The sequence below is a fragment of the Saimiri boliviensis genome, chromosome Y (genome assembly GCF_048565385.1).
Source record: "Saimiri boliviensis isolate mSaiBol1 chromosome Y, mSaiBol1.pri, whole genome shotgun sequence".
NCBI lineage: Eukaryota > Metazoa > Chordata > Mammalia > Primates > Cebidae > Saimiri > Saimiri boliviensis.
Window position 1 is genome coordinate 20380025 of NC_133471.1, and position 6343 is coordinate 20386367.

Here is a 6343-nt window from a genome sequence, read left to right on the forward strand (position 1 = left end):
TGGTTACAGTGCTAAAGTAAATTCAAATATCACTGTCCAGGACTATTTATTTATTTACTTATGTAATACAGGTGGAGGTTTTCAATCTACTTTTTGTCACTGATGAAAGCAATACTCAAAAAACCTACAAAGTACATTGCCAACATTGTGCACGAAAAACAAGCAGAAGTTTGGAAAATTTTGTGGTGCTAGAACAGTACAAAATGGAGGACCTAATCCAAGTCTATGATCAATTTAAACTAGGAAGTGATCAATACGTGAGTACACTTAACCGGGGTTTAAAACAACGATCTTTCACTTTTCTAACTGATAAATACGTGTTAAGAAGATACTTAACTTTTCCACAGGTGCAATACATACTGCATAATGAAAAATATCAGTAGCCTTCCTCATATTTGATGTTAATTTTTCTATGTGAAACTGATGTTTATTACCTTTCTTGCTTACTGATAACACCCCCAAAGAAGGTACAGTAACTGCATTGTAAATCTGCATGTTTTTAGAATATTTTCATAGTTGTGTGCCACTTTACATAACGCATAAAACCCTTGTATGTGTAGGTTACTTCATGCGTCTGTAGTAATTATCCGAAAGATGTGCGGGGCACTTTCATACACTCTGTGGTTCTAAAGATTCCTACAAGTGTTAACCTGAAAGGCTAACACTTTTAGTGGAGCTTGACTAGATGATACGATATATAAGACTCGTGACAAATGTGTTACATGTCATCTAGCTGTGGCATTTCCATAAGCCAATAGCCAGTGAAATTTTAATTAACTTTTAAAATTATTTCTCCACACAACTTTTCTTTTAGCAGTCTGAAAAATTGGTTAACTTCTACCGGTATTCCAAATATTATTGACTAAATGATGAAAAATGGAAGTAATAGTACAGCAGTCTCAGATAACTAATTCTAATGGAGAAAGGAAGCACCTCAGAAAACTTCAGCTTTCGTTGTTTCTTGTGAACCCACTTCACAAAAAGGCTGTCTTTTACAGTCATGAGCTAGTGGGCACTGTTCAGGATTTATATGACAACTTATTTTTATGTCTAGGCTCTTTCATTATCATCCTCATCTTGATATCGTTCCATGACTATTACATGAGATCATTTCTGCTCTTCAGAAATGCAAAATTGCCGCACCACTGGTGGTGCAGCTGTTTCATAAAACTGTTAACTAAAAGCTGTGTCTGTGCAACCTTTCAAGAATAGTGTGTCAAGCAACTGGACACAGAGAGTACTGCCTCTACTTCGGGACTTACCTGCTGATCCAGCTGTACTTCAGAAAAATCATATTAAGCATGTTTTGTGTATACGTGACAAAACTGTCAAAGTGACACAGAACAGACTTGAAGGTAGCCTTTTTTATCTTTCTTGAACGTAGCTGATGAATTAATTTTCATTTGTATTATAACCCTGCGGAAGTTTCCTTGGTTAAAAACATTCTCCTAGCTGGTCATTTCTTCGTAAGACAGCAGGCCTAAATCTCTTCTCGATCAGCTTTTTTTGGTTTGTTTTAATGTGAACTATTAGGAAGCTTTTTACTGCGTTATGTTTTTTGTTGCCTTTTGAGGACATGATGATTACATTTGTGGTTCCAAAATAATTTCTCTTAAATATTGCTAGCCCATATAAAACGATAATGGATTGCATATAGACAAAGAAATAAACTTCAGATTTGTGATTTTTGTTTCTAATCTTGATACAGATTTACACCATTTATAAAATCATCTATATCGCTTGAAAATATTTGTGAATGGAATGTTTTTTTGTTGTTGTTTTGTTTTTTTGTTTGTTTTTTTTTTGTTGTTGTTGTTGTTGTTTTTCCCCAGGCATAACTGCCATTAAATGCTAAGGAGTTCTGTACTTCTAAACACTACTCCTATTACATTTTCTGTGTGTAAATAAAACTGCCTAGTATTATACAGAAATTTCTACTAAAATTGTTAAATTGTGAGAGGGTTTTCCAATGTTTGAGTTTGAAAAAGACTTCCCGTAAAAATCCACTTTTTGTTCATTTTCAAATCTAACGATGATACGTATTTTATATGTGTATGTAAGTGTACAGAATATGTATAATGTATACAGAAACCTCAATATATAATTGTATAGATGTTAAAAGTTTTATTTTTACATCCATGATAGTTTTTGAGGTGCCAATTATAAAATATTACAAAAGTATGCAATTTATAAAGTAAATGTCATTTAGTGTGATTTATTAAGTTACAGTCACCGCCATGAAAGCCCACGAATAATTGCTGGCAAAATGTATTTTATAATAGTAAAAAACAAATAGTGAGGTAAAGATTTTAAAGGGGACATTATGTAGATTTGATGAATCTTGTTTATAATTAAGCATTTCTTATGGGAAGGAGATTCTGAATAATGATCTCTGTTTTAGAGAACAAATATGCAAAGTGATTTTTTTTTTTTTTAAGTTAGATGACTTTGAAATGCTACGCTGTCCTACTTGTAAAACAACATGATTTGGGGTGAATGGGAGAAAAGCATTACAAAATCTGTATCGCTGGTAAATTAAAATAAGTTCATTAAAATTTTTATTTCATATGAACAACTTGCTAACTTAATATTACCTCATTTTACAATAATACTTGTATTTTCTACCTCTACTTTCTGAAGCATTTTTATTTTATCATACTCTTTTTTGTGCTCGTTTTCCAGAGAGGTGTGGTGAAGAATCACGGAATGATTTAATGATAGTTATTTAAAAAGGGGAATTTCTAATTTTATCTGGTGAAATGTCTTGATCATTGCATTAATGAACTACTTTCTTCAGACAACTCTGGAATATTTTGGTTTCCTAGACGTAGTTGTTACAGACTCAAGAAAGTATTCTATTAAGTTATGTAATAATTTTTTAACCATTGAAATCCATTAGCAGTAATCATCATATATCTATTTCAGAAAAAAAAATGCAGTTTGTAATTAAGGAAGAGAAATATTAAGTACTTCTAGATATTTTAAATGCTGATATTTTTGTAATTTTCTTGTAAATTCTATTATTCAGAAATTGTCGAGATTAAAATTAAGACTTTTTTTATTTCTGCCCCCTCAAACAAAACTACAAATCAACCGTGAGGAAGCAAACAATAAGGAATACCAGAACTATATCTGAACTTTTCTTAACCAACTGTTTTGTATTGCTAACATATCTTATGTCTTAGCTCCTTTTAAGATGATTTATGGCCAGGATTACAGTGTGTCGAATTTACAGAATTTACCTATTCATAAAAATGACTTTACCTGCTTACTTTTTATTTATTATTATTATTTTTGTATTGCTTAGTTTTGTTTTTAACAGGATGGAAACTCCCTCTGTTACCCAGGCTGGAGTGGTGTGGCACAATCTCAGCTCACAGCAACCGTCGCCTCCCGGGTTCAAGCGATTCTCCTGCCTCAACCTCCCGAGTAGCTGGGATTACAGGCACCCACCATTATGCCAGGCTAATTTTTTTGTATTTTTAGTCGAGACGGAGTTTCACCCTGCTGGCCAGAATGGTGTCAAACTCCTGACCACGTGATCCATCCACCACGGCCTCTCAGACTGCTGAGATTACAGGTATGAGCCACTGTGGCCAGACCTTTCACATGTTTTCTGATGCATGCTTGGATTGCCCATTGAGAAGAACACTTTTCAGAAGTATACACTGTTTTAAATGGGCAGAGAACCAAAATTGAAAATCAAATATATCACTGGTTAGGCGTTTGTCTAGATTAATGAAGTGCTGTATCTACTTTGATCAATTTTTCATACTTTGTAAGTTGCATTTTGGGGATCTTCTAAGAAATAGGTTATTTTCCGTTGTGCTTTGTACTGCTGGTGACGTGAAGCTGCTCAAGTAGACCCTACCCATGTGCCTTTCAGTTAAAGAAATTTTTATCATAGTACACACCTTGTTCAGAAAATAATCCAGTAGCTGCATAAAACAGATATGTTTCCCACAGTAAAACCAGAACTATGTGGAAAACAGCCATGTTTCTCAGCAATTAAATATGAAGTTTTCATAGATGCATTTGCATTTCTGCCATGTATGTTTAATGTGGCTTGCTTAATCTGGTTGTTACCAGAAATCTTAAACGTCCGCTTTTCTTTTTCTTTTTATTTTCTTGAGGCAGAATTTTGCTCTTGTCGTCCAGGTCGGAGTGCAGTGACATGATCTCAGCCCACTGCAACCTCTGCCTCACAGCTCAGGCGATTCACCTGCCTCTGTCTCGGCCTCCTAAGTAGCTGGGATTACAGGCTCCTGGCAAATTTTTTTATTTTTAGTGGAGACGGGGTTTCACCATGTTGGACCGGCTGGTCTTGAACTGGTGACCTCAAGTGACCAGTTCTGCATTTTAATATAAAATGCAGATTCTGCATTTTAATATAAAACATTAGCTACTTTTCCAAAGTAATAAATTAAAAAATTGGATGCTCAAAGTGCTAGTAGTCAACTTAAGTTTATGATTAAATAATTTCAGTGTAAATGAAGAATCTGTTCCTTTTTGATAGCCATTGCGTTACTGTGATGTAGTTTTCTTTCTTTTAGACCAGTTCTAATTAACTCCTAAAAGACAAATGTGGATAAGATGTGAACTTGTTCTCTACATTCCATATCCACAAGGCTTTTATCATATCTAGTATGGGACATCGATGGGATTAGATAACAAAGAGAGTACTATTACAGTTGGCATTCAAGAATGTATTAAGTAAGCTGGGTGTCGGGTGCTGTGGTTCACACGTGTAATCCCAGCACTTTGGGAGGCCAAGGCAGGCGGATCACCTGAGGTCAGGAATTTGAGACCAGCCTGGCCAACCTGGTGAAACCCCATCTCTACTATATGCAAATAGAAAACTTAGCCAGGCATAGTGGTGCAAACCTATAATCCCAGTTACTTGGGAGGCTGAGGCAGGAGAATCGTTTGAACCTGAGAGGCAGAGGTTGCAGTGAGACTGCAGTCCAGCCTGTGTGACTGAGTGAGACTTGATCTCAGAAAAAAAAAAAAAAAAGCAAAGAAAAAGTATTCTGTCATGTACTTGGATGTTTGGGGATCTCAAGTTCTTTGTCATAACTAAGGCATTAGGTGAGCAGTAACCAGATAACTGGAGAAGGGATCTGATGGTGTAAATCCTCACTCATCCTAAGACTTTCTAACTGTCCTTGTAGTTAATAACAGAGCTGTTACTGGCTGGTTTTACACAAAAGAATCAATAAACTTGCAAAGTCTTTCTCTTAGCACACTCCCATTTTTTTAAATGCTCCATTTGTTCTTTACACATAGACAAGGGGAATATTTCTTCTTCTTTGTCTTCTTTTTTTATTTTCTATTTTTTTTTTTTTTTTTTTTTTTTTTTTTTGAGACAAGGTTTCACTTTGTCACCAGGAGATGTCTCTGGGCTCACTGCAACCTCCGCCTCCCGGTTCAAGCGGTTCTCCTGCCTCAGCCTCCTGAGTATCTGGGACTACAGGCATGTGCCACCACACTCAGCTAATATTTGTATTTTGGAGACAGCATTTTGCCTTGGGCCAGAGTGGTCCCAACCTCTTGACCTCGTGATCCACCTTGGCCTCCCAAATCTCAAAGTGCTGGGATTTACAGGCTGGGCCACCGCTCCTGGCTTCAAGTATTTCTAAGACTAGAAGTCCAGGGAAGAAATGGAATTTTCATTTTGTAGAATATAAGTAGAGGCACAAATTGGGAAATATTTTAAGGAATAAAGTCCACAGATCCTTGGGCATGTGTGCTTTGAACAAGGCAAAATCCAGAAAGGACACAGCAGAAGATTATAATTTACCTGTAGAACATCTAAGTGATTCTGATTGGTTTAGAATAGAACAGATGGTTATTGTATCTGAAATTTAGAAATGCAAGTTAGTTAATCTACAAGTGAAGAGACAAGTCTACCTTGTGACATCACAGAAACGGAAGGGAAAAAAGCTAAAAAAAAAAAGCAGGAAGAATTAATATTTTGAAAACCATTTCTGTATTACTCTGAAAAGACAGAAAAAGATCTCTTGGGTTAGTGCATGGTTGCTGTGGAGTTAACCTAAGCAACGTCAGTGAAATAATGTATTTATACCTACAACTCAAAGATATTTCCCTGTGGATTGGTTTTTAAAATTTTTAACATTTGTATTCATAATTCATTTTTGAGCTAATGTTTATATAAATTATAAGGCATATGTCAATATTATATTTTTGTTTGGTTCTTGGATTTTGTGTCTAAGCTCCAGGACCATTTGTTTGTACCTCTGCAAAGCATCAGTAGAGTGCATTTGTGTTGGTTGATTTTTGTGTTTTCTAGTCTGGTGCATTTTTTTTTTTTTTTTTTTTGGTC